The sequence below is a fragment of the Nicotiana attenuata genome, unplaced genomic scaffold (genome assembly GCF_001879085.1).
Source record: "Nicotiana attenuata strain UT unplaced genomic scaffold, NIATTr2, whole genome shotgun sequence".
In the NCBI taxonomy this organism is placed as follows: Eukaryota; Viridiplantae; Streptophyta; class Magnoliopsida; order Solanales; family Solanaceae; genus Nicotiana; species Nicotiana attenuata.
In genome coordinates, this window is record NW_017671904.1 from 17489 (window position 1) to 41627 (window position 24139).

The window sequence follows — 24139 nt, forward strand, 5'->3', positions numbered from 1 at the left end:
AGGAGAGTCGCACCCAAAGGATGTAATGTAGACAGTCTACCATAATTCAAGCATTAGTGATGTTAGAACATGCGAAGCGGAAGCAAGCATACAATCCAGGCATCAAATACATGTAAACTAGACAATGATATAATTACGAGATTAGAAATGTCACGACCCAAGTTCTCCTTCCGTGAACTATCAAGACGGCACCTAGTTTCTACGACTAGGTAAGCCTAATATTGCGAAAATGAAATAGAAACACAAAGATAACAACTAACGAATATAGTTAATAAGCAGAAACGATGCCGCTCGGCATATACAATAATCATTTTTCCCAAAACCCAGAATGTCGCAATGTCACAAGCTTCTAAGAGTTTCTAACTGCTCTATACATTTATGTTTGAAGAAAACAAGGGGAAAATCAACACAAGGGGATAGAAGGGACTCCGAGATCTGCGGAGGCGGCATATGTACCTTGAAGTCTCCTGAAGCAGCAGCCACGCAACTAGTCTCGAGGCTGGTAGATAGAACCTTGATATGCATACGGAAAACATGTGCAGGAAAGGGCATGAGTACACAACGGTACCCAATAAGTGCCAAGCCTAACCTCGGTCGAGTAGTGACGAGATCAGGTCAGGGCCCTACTGGTATAAATATAATGAAATAAGATAGAAAGAAATATTACAGTAAAATAAGTACAGAAATCTAACAGGAATAAAATTCAATGACAGCTAACAGCTCAGAACACAATTATAGCAATAGGGGATCTCCCGAAATACCATCCCGTAGTCCCAAACGTAAATGTGCAGGGAGATCTCCCGTAATACCGTTCCGTAGTCCCAAAGTAAATATGCAGTGCTGGGGATCTCCCTAAATACCGTTTTGTAGTCCCAGAGTAAATATGCAGCTAAATCAATATAAATAACAGTTACAGCAAGGAGACCTACAGTTTGGGCTAAGTTCACATCAAAGAAAACAAGTAATTTCACTAAACATGTTGCATAGAGTTCAAATATGCATTTAAAACACGTAGGCATGCTTTTTTAATCTAAACAATGTAGTTACATATGCTATTGTAGTTCAAACAAGGAGAAAACAGGTTACGACTTAGTGAAAAAAAATGGAGTTTTACAACAAATAACCCGCGTACGTACTAGTCACCTAACATACACGACGCTCATATATCAAACAGTACCACATCCTAAGGGGAGTTCCCCCACACAAGGTTAGGCAAGCCACTTACCTCGAACCAAGCTCAATTCAATCCGAAACAATGCTCTTTCCACGAATATCCGGCTCCGGATGGCCAAAATGTAGGCAAATCAATTATATAACGTAAATATAGCTACAAGCAACTAATTTAGCTAATGAGATAAAAGCTAAGGCAAGAAAATAGAAAAACACCCAAAAAGACTCCCTAGGCCCACGTCTCGGAATCGGGTAAAAGTCACAAATTATGAACACCCATTCACTCACGAGTCTAACCATACCAAATTTACTTAAATCCGATACACGATCAAAACCCCAAAATTCGGCCTGAGAACTTTTCTCAGTTTTCCCAATTTTCCACCCCAAATCCGAAATTAAATGATGAAATCAAGCATAGATTAGTGGGATATAATCATGAAGGAGTTAGGAATCATTACCCACAAACTTCCTCCGAAAATCTCTCCAAATTTTGCCTTCTACCGAGCTCTCAATCAAATTTAGTGTTATGAACTCAAACCCCGTTTTTTTGAACTTTAAATCTGCCCAGATACGCCCTTCTTCGCGAACACGACTACCACCTCGCGTTCGCATAGAACAAAAGTCCATTGCTTAATTTTTCCTCTTTCGCGAACGCGAGTTCCCTCTCGCGAACACGTAGCTTCAGCTGCCAGGACCTTCGCGAACGCGACCCTTTATTCGCGAACACGAAGAGCAAATTCCTGAGGTCCCAACTGTTCCACCTTCCTCTTCGCGAACGCGTTCAGCTCCTCGGTTCGCGATGCTTCGACTGGCCAACCTTCACGAACGCGGGCTCCCCTTCGCGAATGCGAAGAACAATTTCTCTTACTGACCCATCTCTTCTTTGCGAACGCGAGCTCCACTTTGCGAACAAATGTATGCAACAGAAAAACCAGTAAAATCTGCTATCCTTTTATGTCCCAAAAATGACCCGTTGAGTATCCCAAACACACCCGAGGCCCCCGAAACCTCGACCAAACATACCAACCAATCCTTAAACACCATAGAACTTAGTCAATCCCTCAAATCATATCAAACAATGCTAAAATTATGAATCACCCTCCAATCCAAACTTTAAGAACTTAAAACTTCAAAATTCTACAACCAATGCCGAAACCAACCAAACCACGTCCGATTGACCCCCAATTTTGCACACAAGTCATATTCAGCATACGGACCTACTCCAACTTCTCGAATCGAATTACGACCCCGATATCAAAAATTCCACTACCGGCCCAAAACTCCAAAAATTCGACTTTCGTCATTTCAAGCCTAAATGAGCTACAGATCTCCAAAACACAATCCGGACACGCCCCTAAGTCCAAAATCACCCAACTAGCTAACGGAATCGACAGAATTCCATTCTGGAACCATCTTCACATAGTTCCGACTACGGTCCGAATTCTAAGACTTAAGCTTCCATTTAGGGACTAAGTGTCCCAAAATACTTCAAAAACCAAAACGAAACCTCCCGACAAGTCACAATATCAGAAATAGATACGGGAAAAGCAGTTAATGGAGGATCAGGGCTCTAACTCTCAAAATGATCGGCCGGGTCGTTACAAGAAACAACTAACCTCTTAAAAACATTGCACGGGTCCTCCACAGAGCAAGAATCTAGGGCTGCAGTCTTCTGCTATGGTCCGAGTAAGACCTTGGACAAAATTGCTTTGAGTGGTCAAGAACAATACAACTCTAAAAGTGAGTTATTGGGTGAAAAATATCTTCCTTAAGTAGACATGTTTTTCAGACAAAAATAGGGCTCCCAAAAACGTGTAGGATTCTGCTTGTGCAAGTAGAATCCTACTCTAACTCTATCGGATGACTTTTCTCCCAAGTCACTTTTTACCCAAGTCAGTCCAGATTTTTACTAGGTATAGCAAGGACCACAGAAGTAATAAGAGGCTACTAATTATAGTATTAATTCAAAATTTTTCATGAATTAATTCCTAATATAATTAATTATAGTTTATTCCACTAAAAAAATTGCAAGAAGACTCCTCAATATGAATTTCAAAAATTCATTAACACTTATTTTAACTCCCCATGTTAAGATCCCAAATACCAGTTAATTAAATTAAATAACTGACAATTTAATTTAGTCAACTAATTAAATCCTTTATAATTTCGCTTAAACTATTTCATATGACATATACAAAATCCACCGACCGGGTTTTCACATGAAAACTTTTAAGCTTACATAAAGGGGTACCATTTAATGAATTAGAGAGAAAATATTTTATATATATTCAGTACAAAAATATCTTTTTTCTACTTGGTCTATTCAATATACACTAAGTATACTAGCACAAGAAGTTAGAGTAAAACCATTCCCATAATCAAGACAAATTATACTATAATCTTGTGCTACAGTCATCAAGATATTTTGCCCAATAATATCTTTGATTGTGGTCATTGTTTATTAATTATGAGATCCGACAATTTAATCTTCAATGTATGAGCTAAGACTCCATACACTAAATTTTCTACTACATAACTAAAGGACACATATGTAACATATGATGTATTTAAAATGGTACTTTATTGAATTCAATAAATTAAATAAATAATTGTTCCATAAAGTTTTGAAATTTATAGGTGTATTGAAGTTTTTCGCTCGGTTACTGTCAAACTTACGACTATTGGTATATCTCGTTTCATAGCCTCGGTTAGCTATGCTTATGCCTTTACTATATCTAGGTAGCTTATACTATACCACAACACTTACTCCGATTTATTATTACTGAGTTTTGCTATCCAACTCCAGGTTACTCTCTCGCTGCTTATCCTATATGTATAAATCTAAGTCCTTTTATTCTTCCTCATTACTGTTCATCTTAAGAATGACGGCCTAATCTCATCTCATACTTTGGAACATTCATCCATCTATTGTTGATTCACCTTAACGTTGATCTATAATCTACCACTGATAACTTGAAACCTCTTACATACTACATTGTCCTTAGGGCTCACGTCTCATCGGGGAACATTTGAAGTTATTTTCCTGATCCACCTAGGACGATACAATACTTCATTAACCGTATTTCATAGCATCCCAACGTAGTTCATCTTATGGGGATATTCTAATCCTGTGCAATTCATGAAATCCCTTTTTCTCTAAATTATTACTCAATCGAAGGCCTAAACGTCAACCTCTTATCTATCACAATTACACCCTTATTCTACCACTAGGGAAGCATTCCATCTCTTCTAAATTCTCCTAGTCTTAAACTCCTTTGAGTTCACTCAGGCTATACTGAGCTTTTTATAACTTATGGAAACCATCAGCTCTCTTGTTGTGATGGGTTTAATCCCCAGGACTTACTTATTCTCGTCACCTTCTCACTCACCTTTTCTTATCCTTACTTCTGTCTACCTAAAACCTTGTCGCTCTATCATACTTTAGCTTGCGACCTACATACATCTATTTATACTACTCGCAACCATCTTTTAGCTTGCTAGCACCATAGATTTCCTTATGTTATTCTGGAACCTCAAGCGAGACATCATATCGTCTCTAACTCTTCGTTACTCTCTTAACTAGACCCCTCTGTACCTGGAAACCATAGGCTGGAAGATATGCCACTGACTACACCACTATCATTTCTTGATGCAGAATCATCAACGTATACCAGCTGATCAGGTGGTGGTGCGTATATAACGCCGTAACATTTTCCCATATCACATATACATATCTACACGTATATAACGCCATCTGGTCATGGGTCAATGTACATGTATAAATGAATGCAATTCATTAGAAGTACGTCAATAAAATCTCTCGGAACGTCATAAGACCATTATGCCTTTGATTAATGTCATGAAGTAAACTTTATCATCTTACATATTTTCTGAGACCCTTGCACAGGAGATATAATAATATGTCACATGGGGAAATCAAGAACATAGACACCCCTAGTACTTCTATGAATAGAGTCATTTATGAAAGCTGTGTGTTTGCTCGTTTCGTTTATATCATTTGGATCAATGCCAAAAAGAAAGAAGGGATAGCCTTAACATACCTGTGTTGGCTTTCTTTAGTAACCACAAAGACAGCCCTTCCAACACACGTTAATCTACAAGACACGACAATAACGCAACAACAATGGATTAGCGGCAAGCTTGTAGAAGGTCGTTGATGATGGAGTGTACTTTTGTTTCCCTCTTTTAAACTTACTTCCACTTTATATTACTACGAAATAAACTTCGATCCGCCAACAACCATAAGGAATCAATATTAGAATCGTAAATTCAACGGGAGAATCAAGTAGAGAAAGCTTAATCTTTTCTTACCTAGCAAAATGTTTCTGCCCTCAATGACATGTTGTTCATCTTGCCATTATTAAATTACGTTGCTGGTCCTTTAGCAAACAACGCTATAGTAACTTAGTAATAGAGACCTTGTTCAACTTTACCCCAAAATGAACTAAGACATCCCACTTTGTCATAATCCTCATCCGTATGTTGTTGTAATTTTAAAACACATAAGCCTTTCACTTTGAGAATTTGGAGAAGCCTTAATAGAATCTTTCAACCCAAAAATGAGATAAGGTGCACATGGATAGTGCCACCACCTCCTTAAGTATAAGATTAGTTGGCAATTCGGTGCCATATCTTATAATCCCACATGGATTGTTGTCCCCCCTAATAATTATTCAAATCTCACTTAAATAATTATTCATAACCTTTAATTAATTTGGTTATTCATAACCTTTAATTAATTTGGTTAATCTCCCACTAAACCAATAATTAAGAAATTACCCACATAATCAAGAATATTCTCAAGTTACTCAAAAACCAACTCACTTTTAACACACTTTATACACCTGACTATCATAATCATCTGGTACCTTGTATGGCACTAGTCCATAATTACCGGTATTATATCTTGGACCATATCTTATCCCCAAATTTTCAAACTTCGACGAAACTCATTTTCTTCGATTTGCTTACCTTCTCATCTTCACGAATTTATGTATCACTTGTTTGAAATAGCGTAATACTTATAACCCCGAAATAATCCTGTCCCGGGCTTACGTCGATTATCTTTTGATGAAACTTTAACGTATGAAAATGCGGAATATAACATCTCATTTCCGAGCTTCCATCACTTTACTTATGGAGTACTTTCACGTACAAAAATATGGTGTGTAACAAAAACTCCATAAAACATCAGCAAAATAGACAGCCCAAAATCAACACGAAACAGCCCACAAAAAAATCCACTACAAGTCGAATAACTCGAACTCACGGCTTCCGATCACCGTCCCGTAAGTCTTAACTATTAGGAAATGAATTTATCAAACTTCCTTAATATTTAAAGCTTAAATACAGAAATTAGACGTTTTACTAACTATGAAGTACCTTCCAAAACTCAAACTACAAAGAAAAAGAGAGGCGATATAGCGATACTTACGTCGTAGGGGTCGTTCTAGAGTTATCGCTTCTTCATTTCGTACCCGGGATGTTAATATTCTTGGAAAATCTTGGTCGTAGTATATGTAAAAGTGATGAAAGAGACGACATAAGGCCTATATAAAACTTTTTTTTTTCAAAAGTCAAAGAGGTGCTAGCTTGGCACCCTATTATTGGCTCTTCTTCAGACGTTTATATCTTTTTATCCGGATGTCGTATGAACGAAAGATTAAGAGTGTAGAAACTACATTCCATGACCTTCCATTTGGTATATAATATGTCTCAAAAGAACCTCATATAAAACACGAAATGTATTGTTCAAAAAGCTTTAGTGACACACATACTTGTCACCTATGCAGTCTGCGCAGTCTCGCAAAACTGCATATATCTCTCTACTCCTGTGCTGTATTGATAAACGGTTTAAGTGTTAGAAAATAGACTCGTAGATATTCAATTTGGTAGGCATATCATCCCCTAATTCCAAGTATATTGGGAGAAAAGCTCATCTACATTTGACCTAAATTTCAGCATATTTATGAATGTAACTTGTGAAGATCTTTGCCAACTTTTGTTCCACAATGCACTTGACTTCAAAACATAACACACGACTATCATAAGACAAAATAACTCATAAAATAACCTCCTTATCATTTTGATCACCCTAGTCTTACCCCAAAAGTACATGTTATAATATTCTCAACTTGTCGACTTTCGACGAAACTTAATTTCTTCAATTGGTTTAGCTTCTAAGCCTTCCAACCCTCTTGGTACTTGCAGTCCATGATCTTAAATATTTTTAACCTCCAAGTTAACATGATTAACTTACTTTATGTAATTTCATAGTTGATCTCATTTCAGAGCTTACATCAATTGACTTACGACGTACTCTCACATATGAAACTATGGGGTGTAACATCATTCCTCTCCCCCCCCCCCCCTTTGGAATGCACTTACCGGTATCATAACTTATAGCACTTATGAGTACTTTAGTATTTTCCTCGACATCTAGGCAACTATTCTGTGAATAATTCCAAAGGCCAGGGCATTCCCCCCTTTGGCCTCTTCCTCACACCTCGACTTATGGTCAGAATTGTTTCAATCTCGTAACTGTTGCTATCTTATGTAATGCAGCCTGTATGACTCTGTCCTTATATGTGCGCCTATGTGACTCTTCTATCCTTTTTCCTTCAGATTTTATCCAATCTCTAGGCCTCATTTTGTGAACATATACAGAACTATGACAAGCTGCCCTTCTGGGAATCTATAGGTGTATTGAAGTTTTTCGCTCGGTTACTGTCAAACTTACGACTATTGCTATTTCCTATTTCATAGCCTCGATTATCTATGCTTATGGCTTTACTATATCTAGGTAGCTTATATTATACCACAACACTTACTCCGGTTTATTATTACTTAAGTTTGCTACCCAACTCCAAGTTACTCTCTCGCTGTTTATCCTATATGTATAAATCTAAGTCCTTTAGTTCTTCCTTATTACTGTTCATCTTAAGAATGACAGCCTAATCTCATCTCAAACTTTGTAACATTCATCCATTATTGTTGATTCACCTTAATGTTTATCTATAATCTACCACTGATAACTTGCAACCTCTTACATAATACATTGTCCTTAGGGCTCACGTCTCATCTGGAACGTTTGAAGTTATTTGCTTGATCTGCCTAGTACGATACAATACTTGTTTAATCATATTTCATAGCATCTCAATGTAGTTCATCTTATGGGGGTATTCTAATCCTGTACAATTCAAGAAATCCCTTTTTCTCTAAATCATTACTCAATCGAAGGCCTAACCATAATCCTCTTATCTATCAGAATTACACCCTTATTCTACCACCAGGGAAGCATTCCATATCTTCTAAATTCTCCTAGTCTTAAACTCCTCTAAGTTCACTCAGGCTATACTAAGCTTGTTATAACTTATGGAAACAATCAGCTCTCTTGTTGTGATGGGTTTAATCCTGAGGACTTACCTATTCTCATCACCTTCTCACTCACTTTTCCTTATCCTTACTCTTGTCTACCCATAACCTAGTCGCTCTACCATACTTTAGCTTCTGACCTACATACATCTATTTATACTACTCACAACCTTTCTTTAACTTTCTAGCAACATAGATTTCCTTATGTTATTCTAGAACCTCAAGCGAGACATCATATCGTATCTAACTCTTCTTTACTCTCTTAACTAGACCCCTTTATACCTAGAAACAATAGCCTGGAAGATATGCCACTGACGATACCACTATCATTTCTTGATATAGAATTACGGCGCTTCCAACCCTCTATCTGATATATGGATTATTCATAACCTTCTGTTCTTAGGGATCTCGTACCTTCTTCACCTGTACCTTACTTACATTTAAATATTGCATAGCATCTTCTATCTATTTCATAACCTCCCTTCCACATAGGTGGAACTCACGTCCACACCTTAACGCTCTACTATAATATTTGCACCTCATGTGCATACACAATGCAGCAGGATCTTCATACTGACTTCTTATGAGGTTGGTACTCTTCTAACTAGATTTATCGTAGAGCTATTATAGAATATGGCTGTTATACTATCTCTTTTGTACCTCTGATATTTAGAGTGATTCTACAATGTTCTGAATCACAATTTCTATACTCATCGGGCTCTAATAATCAGACTCCTAATTCAATTAGCTAATGTAACTCTTTAGTTTCCTCTTCTATCTCAGCCTTTAAGGAGGCTTACGTTATATTCTGATCTGCGTCTCAGGGTATTAGTTATTACTTTACCCCTCGTGGACTCTATGGAACATCCATAATTTAACCTTCTAGCAATTCAAGATTTTGTCTGTGATGTGGCTCAACTCTTTCTGGTAACCTATACTACAGTCTCCTATAGTTGTATCATTGTTAACATATATGCTGCATGGATAACACTCCAAAATCTTAAGTGTGTTCATAACGTAACTAACTCTAGGTCATAGATCGAATAATTTCTTTTGGGCATTCTCAGCTTTCGTTAAAAGTAAGCAATTACCTTTCTTGGTCGTTCTGCCACTTGTTGCATTAATACTTGGCTTATCTTAGTGCCCACATACTCGGTTGCCTTGATTGCCGCTATTATTCCACCCTCCTTGATTGTTGTTGTTGTTGCTCCAATTGTTATTGTTCCCGTTCCAATTGCCTTGATTGTTACCTTGGTTACCCCAATTGTTGTTTTGGTTGTTGTTGTTTCAATTGCCACCACTTTGTTGATTGTCCCAATTTCCTTGGGGACGCCATTGTTGATTCCCTTGATTTCCTCTATTCCCTTGGTAATTATTGACATATTGACATTCTTCGCTTTGCTCATTAGCACTCATTCGAATAACCACGACCATCATTATTGTTGTCAAATTGCTCACCATTTCCTTGAGGTTGTTGTTGCCCTCTTTGCCTCCTTTTTAACATAGAAACATTTTCCATTGCATTGACTTGGCGCGGGTTTTGGACTTGTTGCAATTGCGCCTTCGCCAATTGATTCATAGTTTTTGTAAGCTCGGCAATAGCTTGGCCATGATCATACAATTCCTTGTGCAAATGGATGAGCGTGGAGTCACCTTGGGGCACATTTGCTCGACTTTGCCATGCCGAAGAGGTGTCGCCCATTTCATCCAAAACTTCACAAGCTTCATCGTAAGGAAGCTTAACAAAATTGCCTCCGGCCAACTGGTTCACAATACATTGGTTAGTAGTGTTGATGCCCCGATAGATGGTTTGTTGAATCATCACCTCTGTCATATCATTATTTGGGCACTCTTTCACCATAGTTCTAAATCTCTCCCATATCTCGTGCAAAGGTTCCGTGGGCTCCTGCTTGAAGGCTAGAATTTCATCCCGAAGAGCCGCCATGTGACTTGGAGAAAAGAACTTGGCAATAACTTTGTCCGCCAATTCATCCCACGTTGTGATGTAATGATTTGGAAGCCTTTCTAACCAATCCAATGCTTTACCCCGAAGAGAGAACGGGGAAAGCCTCAATCTCAACGCATCCTCGGACACTGCTTGCTAACCCAACATGTATCTACGAACCCCTTCAAGTGCTTGTAGGCATTTTGATTGGAGGCGCCCGTGAAATACCCTCGTTGCTCGAGCAAGGTCAACATCACAGTTGTGATTTGAAAGTTCCCCGCCCGAATTTGGGGAGGAACAATAGCACTGGCGTACCCTTGATTTGGTAAAACTCTGGGAGCCACTCTCGGCGGTGGCGGAGGAGGGTCTGGAATATTCTCATTTGGATTAGCATTTGCATTACCGTTTCTACCTCTCCTTTGAGCTTGAGGTAAAACCTCATCTTGTTCTAGATCTTCTACCTCCTCCCCCACTATCACATTGCCGAGAGGGTCATTTGCATTGAGAGCCATTTGTACCTGATTGATCAACACAAACAAAATTAGTAAACAAGAAGGAAAGAGAAGGATAACACAAAACTAGCTAAACACATAGTCTACACCGTAAACTTCCCGGCAACGGTGCCAAAAAGTTGATCGCTGCCAACTCGATACTACGCAATGGTAGGAAGAGCGGGTCGCAACAGCTTTTACCCAAATAGTGGTTCGGGTTCGAATTTCCACAGGGAGCTTGGAATGGAGTTGAATTGTCTGTCTAGCCTAGAGTTGTGTATGTGCTTCTAATTGTACTTCTAACATTTTTTGGGGTTTTTTGTATTTATCACTACTGATATAAACTAATGATTAAGGCTAAATTAAGCTACAAGAATATTGCTAAGTTGTATTTAATATAGAGAAAGGGACTAGGGTCGTGACACTACCTAGGTGGCTAGTCAACGGGTAGAAGTTACTAAGGGGAGATTGATATATTTGGGGCTTTTGCTATAACCGTTGCACATTTGTACCCATTCTCACACCTCTCGGTAGAGAGAACAATTTTGCCCAATTGGCTCTCTCGAGACCAATTGGGTAGGCCAATTAGACCAAGCAGCTAGGGTTCAAGTAGGGTAATTACTCTCTCGAGGTTTAACCCATTAATTGGGACTACCATTTCTCATGGGTCCATCCCAATTCCTTGTTGGGTCAATTTTAGGGTGATGGACTTTCTTTCTCAAGAAGAGTTAGACCCACTAAGCTTGAATCTGTGTTTGCAACCACAAATTCAAAATTGAAACACAAAATTAACCCAAATAACAAACACCCAATCTCAATCTCACCCTAGATGGAAACACCCATCAACTACCCACACTAGGGTTGAGCCACAACCCTAGCTAATAGGTTTAGCTAGACATAATTAAAGAAGAAATAGGAGAAATAGAAGAAGAACTAAACATAATAATTAATTGATGATAAGAAACTACAAGAATCTATTGAGAAATTAATGCTAAAATGCCAAAATAGGCTAAAACTTCGGTTCTAACGAGCGCAGCTCAATATCTGGTACAAAACTTAACCTAAAAATGGTAAAATATTCTATTTATAGTGGCTGGAAAAACTGGACAAAAATACCCCTACGGGGTCAGCGCGGACCCGCAAAAAGGTAGCGCGGCCGCGTCGGCTCTTGAACTCATGAATTTACACTCTCTGAAGTTGAGGACCGCGGACCGCGCAAAAGTGCAGCGCGGCCGCGGTGGAAGTTGGCGCGTCCGCACAAAAAGGTAACGCGGAGCGCATTGCTTGGCTTGGCCAAATCCACCAGTCTCTGAACCTCAGTATCGCAGACCGCGCAAGAAGGTAGCGCGGCCGCGTGGCTTTAACTCCCAAAGATCCAAGTCTCTGATTCTCCTGTACGCGGAGCGCGCAAAAAGGTAGCGCGGCCGTGTTGCCTCAAGCCTGATATATCAACTCTCTGAATCTCATTAACGCGGATCGCACTAATATGCACCGCGGCCGCGTAGGTTTGTAGCTTGATATGGTAGGTCTCTAAATCTCCTAGTGCGGCCGCGTTCATTCTTGCGCGGTCCGCGCTAAGCTTCCTGTTCCTCATTTCACTTGGTCTTTGACACTTGAGCAGGTTTCACTCCGTTTCGAGCCGATCTTTGACATTTGTCATTTTGTCGCTCAAACCTGCAATCAAGCACAACTTGTAAGCATTTTGGGACTATTTTGTAGCAATTTGTAACCAAAGCAATAGGCAAGTAGGGGCATCAAACACGTTAAAATCCTACTTTATCAGGGATCTCCCAGGATACCGTCCTGTAGTCCCAAACTTAAATATCCAGTGGATCTTCCGGTATACCATCCCGTAGTCCAACTCATAGTGTGCGGGGATCTACCGAAAATCCCGATCCATAGTCCCAAATGTAAATACCCAGTACTGGGGGAATCTACCAGGTGCAGTCCCGTAGTTCCAATATAAAAGTGCATGGGGAGCTCCCGGAATACCAATCCGTAGTCCCAAAGTAAATAGGCAGGGGGATCTCTCGGGATACTTTCCCGTAGTCCCAAAGTAAACACACAGCAGCAACACGAAGAATACACAATTCAAATGCCAATTACATACCAAGGTAAAATAGGTATTTCTAACCTAGCATGCTACACATAATCCAAATAAGGCAGTTTGAGCAAGTAAAGCAATTAAGTCACCTAGACATGCTTCCCTAAGATAACAACAGGCCTAAATTACAAGCAGTATAAACAGGGAAAAGGAATCACATTTATAGTTACATAATGAAAATGAATTTTCAACAATTAGCACAAGTATGCACTCGTCATCTCACGTACAAGGCATTTCAAATATCAACAATACCAAATCCTAAGGGGAGTTCCCCCACACAAGGTTAGGCAAGTCACTTACCTCGAACCGGCTCAAAATCAATCCGAAACTACGCTCTTGCCATGGGCACTCGACTGCAAATAGCCCAAATCTATTCAAATCAATTGCATAATGTAAATAAAACTTCAAGTAACTGATTCCACTAATTAATTCTAAACTAATATGCGAAATTAGAAAAAATGACCAAAACGCCTCCTGGCCCACGTCTCAAAATCGGGTAAAATTTACAAATTCGGAATCCTCACACTCTTACGCGTTCGGCCATACTAAGAGTACCAAAATCGTACCTCAAATGGACCCTCAAATGACCACTCAAACTCTCCAATTAACCAAGCCCTAGTTTCTTCAATATTTACCCACAAATTTTCCTAAATTTCAAGCCCAATCAATGAAACAACACCATAGGAATGAGTTTTATGTTCAAAAATCTTACCTCAATGAAGTTCCCTTTGATTCCCTCTTCAAAATCCCCCAAAAAGATCAAAAAACCGGTTTAAAAATGTGAAGAAGGTCTGACAATCGCGAAGGATGAAATATATATACTCTGTGACCCAGGGATACCGCACCTACGGTTCATTTCCCGCTTCTGCGGGCCTGCTTCTGCGGCTTAACCCACCGCACCTACGGATTTTCACTTAAAGGTCTGGACCACACGTGTGGTCAATCTATTGTACCTACGACATTGCAGATGCGTCCAGATGCTCGCTTTTACGGCTCTGCCTGACTCACCTATTGGCCGTTTTTGCGGCTTGCTTTCGCATCTACGGCCTCCCAACTGCACATGCGGTTATGAAAGCACCATAAAACTTCAGCTGCAAGCTCAACTTAAAATCTCCCGTTAATCATCCGAAATTACCCTGAGGCCCCCGGGACCTCAACAAACAGCACGAACAAGTCATATACCACTATCCAAACTTATACCAATCTTCAAAACACCTAAAATAACATCGAAACACCAAATCATCATCAAATTCAAGCCTAAGAATTTCAAAAACATCCAATTTACGCTTTCGATCAAAATGTATGTCAAACCTCGTCCGAATGACTTGAGATTTTTCAAGCACAACATATTCAACACTACGGAGCTACTCCAACTTCCGGAATTTCATTCCGACCTCGATATCGAAATCTCACTATCGAACGGAAAACTTTAAAAATTCAATTTTCAGCATATCAAGCCTAAATAAGCTACAGACCTCCAAAACACAATCTGAACACGCTCCTAAACCCGAAATCACCCAACGGAGCTAACGGAACCAACGTAATTCTATTCCGAGGCCGTCTTCACCCTGTTCTGACATGGTCCAAATTCTACAACTTAAAGTCTCATTTAGGGACTAAGTATCCCAAAACACTCCAAACTCAAATTAAATCCTCCCGGCGACTCACAATAATAGAAACAAGCACAGGGAATGCATTTAATAGGGGATCGGGGCATTAATTCCTAAAATGACCGGCCGGGTCGTTATAGACTTCTTGGTCAGCTCATCAAGTAATACATGCTCGGCGTGAAAAGATTGTTCATACAATGTGGGAGGACTATATTAAAGAATAACATGTTCGTAGAATTATAAAAAGTGATATTGATTTTGCATCTTCTGTGTATTGCAGTAAAGCAGAATATTATAACAGTTAAACGATAGCATTTTGATTATTTATGATAGATCTTTTGTTGATATTTTTGGGCCGCTGCTTCTGTTTCTTGTAACATCTGTATCTGCTTAATGCCTTTGATTAATAATATTCACTTACTTGATAAAAAAAAAGCATTTTGACTGTTTATTTCAAGTAGGATAATCAAATTGGGGTGGTTTTGATATTTTATACAAGTTGTGGGGTATAAATCATGTTTCATGATTTTGAAAAAAAATCCAAATATTTTGCAAAAATTATAGCCAAACACAACTTCATCTTTAATTCAAATTTTAGTGAAATTCCAAATTTGATTTTTTTTGGATTTCATGTCCAAATACCTACTTAAGTTGAAAAATCAGAGGACTCCAGTCTCAATGTGCTCAGATTGTCTATTCGTTACAATCCATGCCTCATTGTTCTCAACTTTGTAGAATGCTGAAAATAATTGTAGGCAGAGTTTGTTAAATTGTTAGGAATAAACCATAAAAATACTATTCATGGTAATTAAAGTAGAATAGTAACGTAGCACCGAAATACAGTAATTAACAAAAAGAAAAGAGTGACAACGACACCAAGATTTTTACGTGGAAAATCCTTCTGAATAAGGGAAAAATCACGGCCCCGAGAGGAGCAACTGATATCACTATAGCAAAGAATTTGACACTTTGTAGGTCCGAGTAAAATACTCCAAAGACCACTACAACATTCAAAAGAAATAACCCTCTTTTGATATTCTCACTTCACTACAATATCGCTCACTCTCTATTTTTTTACATACTATTTTCTTATACCCTGTATGTGATGCCTCACTCTTTCTATCTCTCTTTGTTAGTGTGTCTTCAACTGAATCAGGAGCTATCTATTTATAGACGTCCAGTACTCCTTGCTTGCACCATGGATGACATCATCATAATATAAATGTCAAACTTCCACCTTGTGAAAGCAATGAAAAATCTGCCAACCCAAATCACATTTCCTGTAGATTTGGCAGCATGGTACTTTATGTCAAAGGAAGTTTATCTTCCTTTCACATTCATAGGATGGACCCCACAATCTCCCTCTCCAGTCCCATGCACCTGAAGGAGGTATCTCCAGATTTTCATATAGAGTTCATGCCAACAAGTTCCTTACATAGCTCGATCCTGTCTCTTGGTACCACTACTACTAAAACATCTTGTTTTAGAGACAGATTATCAAAAAATTCTGCTAGCTACAGGCGATTTAGCGACAAATTAGCTACGACGTTCATAGCTAATTCTATTTTTTTATAGTGCACCTTTGTCAGCATATTCGAAGGATTCTCACTTGTATGGATCTTCTTGACCTGCATAGATCCATCATCTATCCTTTCTTGAATCTAGTAATATCTCACATCGATATGCTCCATCCTTGCATGATACATGGTATTTTTGCTCAGGCCTATTGCACTTTGACTGTCACAATAGACGACATACTCCTTTTGATACAATCCAAGCTCTCAAAGGTACCGTTTCAGCCAAACCATCTCCTTTCCAGCTTTAGTAGCGGCAATATACTATGCTTCAGTTGTAGAGAGTGAAACAAACTTTTGCAACTTCGACTGCTATGATATAGCTCCCTCCGAAAATGTAAACAGGTATACTGTAGTAGATTTACGATTATCATGATCACCTTCCATATGAGCATCCGTGTAGCCCTTCAAGATTGGATCAGATCCTCTAAAACACAAGCAATCTCCTACAATACCTCTTAGGTACCTGAGTATCCACTTGACTACTTCCCATTGTTCCTTTTCACAATTTTCCAGGAATCTGCTAACAACACCAACTGCATGAGCAATATCAAGTCTGGTGCATCGTACATTAAGCTTCTGATTGCTGAAAATAAGGAACTCTAGCCATGTTTCCTTTCTCCTCTACTGTTGTAGGGCACGTCTTCTTGCTCAACTTCAGATGACCAGCAAGAGGTTTGCTGACTGGCTTAGCACTTTTCATGTTGAAGCGTTGTAGTACGCGTTCAATGTACTTCTCCTGAGATAGCCACAATTGTGGGTGTTCATAAAACCCTGAAAAACCGAACCAAACCAAAATCAAACCAAACTGACCAAAAAAACTGATACTTTTTAGGTTTGGATTGGTTTTTGTTTTGAATTTTAAAAACCGATCAAATTTGGTTTGGTTTTTGTTTTAATGAAAAAATAACCGAAAAAAATGACTATAAAAGTAGCTATTTAAATTTATAATTATATATAATATATATATATATTATATATTATAATATATTACCTATACCTATATTATATATATATATATAGTATATATATATATATATATATATATATTTATGATGTATGTATGTATGTATATTTTTATATAAAGTTTCTAAAATTTTATGATACATATTTAGTCGTTTGTAGTTTTAGTCTGATTCTTTACTATTATAATAATATATTTCTTTGCCTTTACATTCTAGTTTGATTGGTAGTTTTCTTTTGCTATGTACAAGAATTTATTTCATGTTAAAAATAATCAATTTTTAATTGAGTACTTAAATTACTTATCACTACATGATTCAATTAGCATCAATATATCTTGGTAAATTATAGATTTCTCAAAGAGCAATTGGTTTGATAGTGTTACGTTAAAAATGTAGTCGCCGGAATAAGCGTTTGGTAGTGTATGTCTCATATTAAAGAAAAAAACCGATAATAACCGAAAAAACCGACAAAAATCGAATAAAAAAACCGACTTAATTGGTATGTTTTGGTTCCAATATTTGAAAAATCGACTTACTTTGTTTGGTTTCTTTTTAGGAAAAAACCGACCTAAACTGAACCATGAACACCCCTAGTATAACGACCCGCCTGGTCGTTTTACCTTTTAGAACCCCGTTCCCTTAAATAAAACTTTCCGTGCTTGCTTTAGCTAATTTACGACTTGCGGGGACGGTTGGTTCAGGATTTTGAAGAGTTTTGGGTAAAATATGCCCATTTGATTCCTTAGGATTTTCTTAAAAGGCTAAGTTTGACTTTGGTCAACATATTGAGCAAACGGACCCGGATTCGTGATTTGACGATCCCAAAGGGTCCGTAGGAAAATATGGGACCTGGGCGTATGCTCGGAATCGAATTCCGAGGTTCCTAGCCCGAGTAATGAATTTTTATTAGAAATTTTTAATCTAAAGTTTTAAGGATTTAAAGAAACTAAGTTTCGCTAAGGATGGGATTCCCTGCCCGATAAGTCTGGCAATCAGTGATTTCCTAGGTATCGGGCTCGTATTTTGGTTCCAAAGCCCTGTACAGGTCCGAAATATCATTTAAGACTTACCTGTAAAATTTGGTGTCAATCCGAGTAGTTTTAGGGCGTTTTGGCTCGTTGGAGGAAAATTAAGAACTTGAAGTTCATAAGTTTGATTCATTTGGTTTTAGGGGGTGATTTCTAGATTTAGCGTTGTTTCGGGTATTCCGAAGGTTCGGGTAGGTCCGTCTCGTGATTTCAGACTTGTCGGTATGTTCGGGCGAGGCCCGGGAGCTCCGAGCGTCAATCGGACAAGGCTCGAGTGAAGAGGAAATTTTGAGAGAGGGCTGAAGAACTGCTGCTTCTGTCATAACCGCATCTGCAGTTCTTGGACCGCAGATGCGGCCCTCCAATCGCAAAATCGGCCCAGGACAACCAGGCCATTTTTGCAAATGCGGCTTCCAAGCCGCAGAAGCGGAGCCGCAGATGTGGTCCCAGCCTTCCCTCCCCTTTTCGCAGATGCGGGACCACAGATGCGTTCCTCTGACCGCAGAAGCGGAAATCACTGAACCAGTGAGGTTCATTAAACACGGGTTTCTAAGTCATTTTTTGACATTTTCACTCCTCCTTTGGGCGATTTGGGAGCTTTAGAGAGAAGTTCTTCACTTAGCATCAAGAGGTAAGTTTGTTCCACCCATCCTTAGTTTAGTACTTGTATTTTAGGTAGATTAAATACTAGAACTTAGGAAAAATCAAAGGGTTAGAGCTAAAACTAGGGTTTTAATAAAACTTGGATTTAACCACGAAATTTGTTATGGAATTAATTAGAAATCATATATTATTGATCCTTAGGTTATAGAGAACAACTTCCATTGAAAAATTTTGGAATCCGGGCACGTGGGCCCGGGGTTGGATTTTAGGAAAACTTGTGTTAATGGTTGGAAAATTGCTCAAATAGCTAGAATTCGATCTTATGAGTCTAGATTAACTAGTTCTTACCTCATTTAACTAGTTTGAGATCATCGGCTCCAAATTGAGGGCTTGTACTTGTTCTTAGCATTGGAAGTGCACTTTGGAGCGAGGTAAGTCTCCTTTCTAACCTTGTAAGAGGGAATTGTTCCCATTGGTATAATAATTGAGTAATTGCTACTAAATGAGGGGGCTACGTACACACTAAGTGACGAGAGTCTGTGCGTAGCTACTATTATGTTAATTGTCCGGGTAGTCTAGGACCCATATCATGTCATAATTGTTAATATCACTATAGTTATTGCTAATTTGATCATTTAGGAGATGCTAGAGACTTGAAACGGAATAATAGTAATATGTATACTTGTGGAGCCATTGTATGAATTACTTGAATATAAATGTGCCTTCGCGCGTACTCTTGATATTTCTGTTATTTGTGGATCGGGTCGATCGCCTAGGTATAAATAAATGCATCTATGGTTTGCGTCGTTCGACCCTCGGCAGTGCACAGTTTATTTTCTATTGGATCGAGCCGTCAACCTCGGATAATGTGCGCATGATATCTATGTGAAAACTTATACTTGAATTGCTTTAACTAATATTCTGAAATGTAAATAGTTAACTTGAATATTGTGAAGAACATAATTTTTCCTCTTGTTATAACTGTTGATTCTTGATGATCCCCATGCTTAGCATAGCATTTCATTATATTATTTGACCTTAGTGAGTATCAAGTCGACCTCTCATCTCTACTTCTTCGAGATTAGACGGGATACTTACTGGGTACATATTATTTATGTACTCATACTACGCTTCTGTACTTAATTGTACAGGATCTGAGGCAGGTACATATGGCTACCAATCTGGTGCGCGCCCCTGATTCATAGGCCGAGACTTCCACGGTGAGCTGCTCCCCTTGCTTTGTCGTCCAGCAGCCGGATGGAGTCTTTTCGTGCTTTGTTGTCTCTTCTATCTCAGACATTAGTATAGAGATATTCTTTTGTATATTCTACTAGCCTATCACTTGTGACACCAGGTCTTGGCACACACTCGAGTAGACATTTATTTTTGGGTTGTATTATCCCTTTGATACATTATTGATCATTTCTGCTCTCGATTTTAAATCTGAGAATCTGTTGCACTTAAATTTTTGTAAGAGTAAAAAGAAATCAATTGAGAACTTAAATTATACTTCCGCATCGGCTTGCCTGCCGACGTTGTCAGGCGCCATCATGACTTGTTATGGAAATGGGTCGTGATAACATGGTATGAGAGCACTAGGTTCACGTAGGTCTCACAAGTTATGGACAAATCTAATAGAGTCTTGTAGATCGGTAGGGAGATGTCTGTATTTATCATTGAAAGGCTATAGGGTATTAGGAAAAACTACTCTTTATTCATCTCCTATCGTGCAGTGATTGGTATACTAAGTTTTCCCCTTCTATTCTCTCACAGATGGTGAGGACACACGACTGACGTTCCAAACCCGGGCGGGGCCACTCCCCCCGTTGCTAGAGGCCGAGGCAAAGGCCGGGGGAGGGCACCAGCCCATGGTAGGGGGCGAGGGCATCCCAGAGCTATTCTAGCACCACCACCAGCAGATCCCGCAAGAGATCCTATCATTGAGGAGCAGGGCGAGGTGCCTGCAGCTGAGCCGACCCGGCAGACTTTATGACAGCACCGGGATTTCATGAGGTCATGGGCTGTATGTTGCGGTTCATGGATACTATGACTCAGGCTGGTTTATTTCCAGCAGATCCAGCTACCTCACAGGTGGGAGGGGGAGCACAGACCCCTACTGCTCAGGCTCCTAGTCATGCAACTGCAGTGTATCAGACTTCGGGTGTACTACCCGTAGATGGGGCCCAGCCAGTTGCCACAGTGGTGCCCCAGCCCAGACAAGCTGCGGATGGTGACCCATAGAAGCTATTGGACCGATGGAATAGACTTCACCCTCCGGTCTTCGGGGGTGAGCGTCATGAGGATGCTCAGGACTTCATAGACAGGTGCAGGGACAGACTGCACAACATGAGGATATTGGAGTCGCATGGAGTTGACTTCACTACTTTTCAGCTTGAGGGCAGGGCCCGTAGATGGTGGTAGTCCTATGTTCTTGGCAGGCCAGTAGGTTCACCTCCCATCACTTGGGGCCAGTTCATACAGTTATTCTTGGATAGGTACATTCCGCCTTCTGAGAGGGAGGAGCTGCGGTATTAGTTTGAGCATCTTGAGCAGGGTCAGATGTCTGTGACCGATTATGAGGTGAGGTTTTCTGAGTTGTCTCGCCATGCACTCATGATACTTCCCATAGATGCGGAGAGAGTGCGAAGATTTGTCGCGGGGTTGCACCTCGGTATTCGATCGGGTATGGCTCGAGATGTAGAGATGGGTACAAAGTATCAGCTAGTGGTTGAGATTGCTCGTAGGATTGGGGGATATCGTCAGAAGGGTAGAGAGCAGATGTAGCATGATAAAAGGGCTAGGTTTTCCGGAGAGTTCAGAGGTGCCCGGGCTAAGGGTAAAGGCCAGTTCGGGAGGGGTCAGCCCAGCAGGCCCCCATACTCAGCACCACCACCTACTCGGGGTGCTCCAGCGTGCCTCTATTTCAGCGATATTCAGGGTTCCTCCAGTGGGTATTCAGGTCCCAGGATTCTTTTGGTTCCTATATTAGTGCTATGCCGGAGAGTTCATACCACCCACCGGCTATCTAGGCTTCTTCCAGTGGGTCTATGGGCTTTCAGAGTCAGTCATCAGGGTAGCAGTTTGCCGCGCCGCATAGTTGTTTTGAGTGTGGAGACCCTGGTCACATGAGGAGACACTGCCCTAGACTTCGGGGCAAGGTAGTGCAGTAGGGTCAACAGCCCATGATTTCAGCACCAGATGCGCAGCCACCTAGAGGTAGAGGGTAGGCTGGTAGGGGCCATCCTAGAGGTGGAGGTCAGACAGGGAGAGGTCAGCCAGCTACTGCTCACTCAGGCAGGGGCCAGCCTGTCACACCTCCTTTTTTACACACCTACCCCGAAGGATAATGTATAAGGGAGTTTTTCCATTTAAAGTGACATTATTCGAAATGGGATTATTTATTTATTTTTAGAGTCGCCACTTGGGAAAGGATTGGCTTTTGGTGTCCCAAGTCACCGATTTAATTTAAATCCCAAATCGAGGAAAATTTTGACTTCCCAATTGGAGTCTGCGAACCAGAAATTCTGAATAAGGAATTCTGTTGACCCGAGGGAAGGTGTTAGGCACCCCCGGATCCCGTGGTTCTAGCACGGTCGCTTAAATTATTATAAATGGCTAAAATCTAATTTTTTTGTACATGCTCCAACCTATAGTGCAATTTAAAGATTGATTGCCGCTTTTTAGTTAATTTTTAAGAAAGTGAACGTTGTTTAAAAACATGTTTTCGGATCACGTCACATGAAATGCACCCGGATCCTCGACACATTTTTATTCAACGTTTTCGGATTTGGATTTGGGTCGCATGAAATGCACACCCGTATTTAGGAAGGTAAAATTATTAAAAAGCGCGCCTAAAGTGACTAACGTATTATTATCTTTGCGGGAGGCCGTGAAATTCGCTAAACGGCACGTCCCGAATTCTAAGTATTTTGATATAAGCATTTAATGAGGGCCCCGCAATTTATGTGTTTTGTTTGGCGAGGCTCATCTCACTTACATTTTAAAAGGATGTTCAACTAAAGTTCAGAGGGCCATAACTATTTATTAACTACTACGGCTCACCTCAATCTATCCTTAAGGGCTCATAATTATGTCACGTGAACGTGTACACAATCACGATGATTCGATTAATTTGTGTGCCTAAAGCATCCTAACATCAAAAGTAAAAGAATAAAACCGTAGGATATTTCTAACGCTCAAACTTCTGTAATTGAGATTGGCTCTTACTAAACAAAAAAGAGCATAACCAACAAAATCCAAGTATAACCATTTGAAACCACAGAAAGAAGGAGCACAAATAATTAAATAAACCAACATACAAATTGATTATTTCCCCTCACTCTATTTCAACGCTCAAAAGATACAAGAGCACACAGAAAGACGACAAAATATCTCAAACAAATATGCAAAAAATTGTATCAAAGATACTTGCACTTTCTAACAGTATAAAAATTGCTAGATCTAATTACAACGGGTAGTGCAGATAAAAAGANTATAAAACATAAAACTATTTTTTTGTGTTTTCAAGATTATAAAAATAAAGATAGGGTACTATTTTTGTATTTTTTTTTTAAGATTAAAAATGACTATAAAATATTAATAAACCTTTTTTTTTTGTAATTTTTTATTTCTTGTAGTAAAATAAAGTAAAATAGTAAAAATTAGTTGAAATGGCGATATTAGGCCTAAACTAAATATTTACATGCTAAAATGGGTAAAATAACGGGGAGGGTCAAAAATCACATGTCAACACAGCCAGCCGGCGCTCCAGCTAGATTCTATGCTCTTCCACCTAGGCCAGATGCATTGGCCTCAGACACCGTCATCACAGGTATTATTTTCGTCTGTGGTAGAGATGCTTCGGTATTATTTGATCTAGGGTCCACCTATTCTTATGTATCATCACTATTTGCTCGATTCTTGGTCATTCCTTCTGCACCTTTGGGCACTACTGTTCATGTGTCCACTCCTGTGGGCGATTCCGTGGTTGTAGACCGGGTCTACCGGTCCTGTGTGGTTACATTCTATAATTTCGAGACTAGAGCAGATCTCCTGTTGCTGGATATGATCGATTTTGAGCTCATCCTGGGCATGGATTGGTTGTCTCCATATCACGCCATCCTAGATTGCCATGCCAAGACTGTTTCACTAGTGATGCCAGGGTTGCCGAGGTTGGAGTGGAAGGGTTCCACAGTTGATACCTCTAGTAGGGTTATTTCTTTCTTGAAGGCTCGGCGTATGGTCGAGAAGGGGT

At 39.7% G+C, this 24139-nt stretch overlaps 1 long non-coding RNA gene across 1 annotated transcript; it reads right to left on the reverse strand.

Moving 5' to 3' along the window:
* Positions 1 to 249: 249 nt before the first annotated feature.
* On the reverse strand, positions 250 to 5743 carry LOC109210826. Its single transcript, XR_002065613.1, has 3 exons — positions 5503 to 5743; positions 5232 to 5285; positions 250 to 513 (listed from the first exon to the last, which is right to left on the reverse strand). It is a non-coding gene; the product is annotated as an uncharacterized LOC109210826 (long non-coding RNA).
* Between the last annotated feature and the right edge of the window lie 18396 nt (positions 5744 to 24139).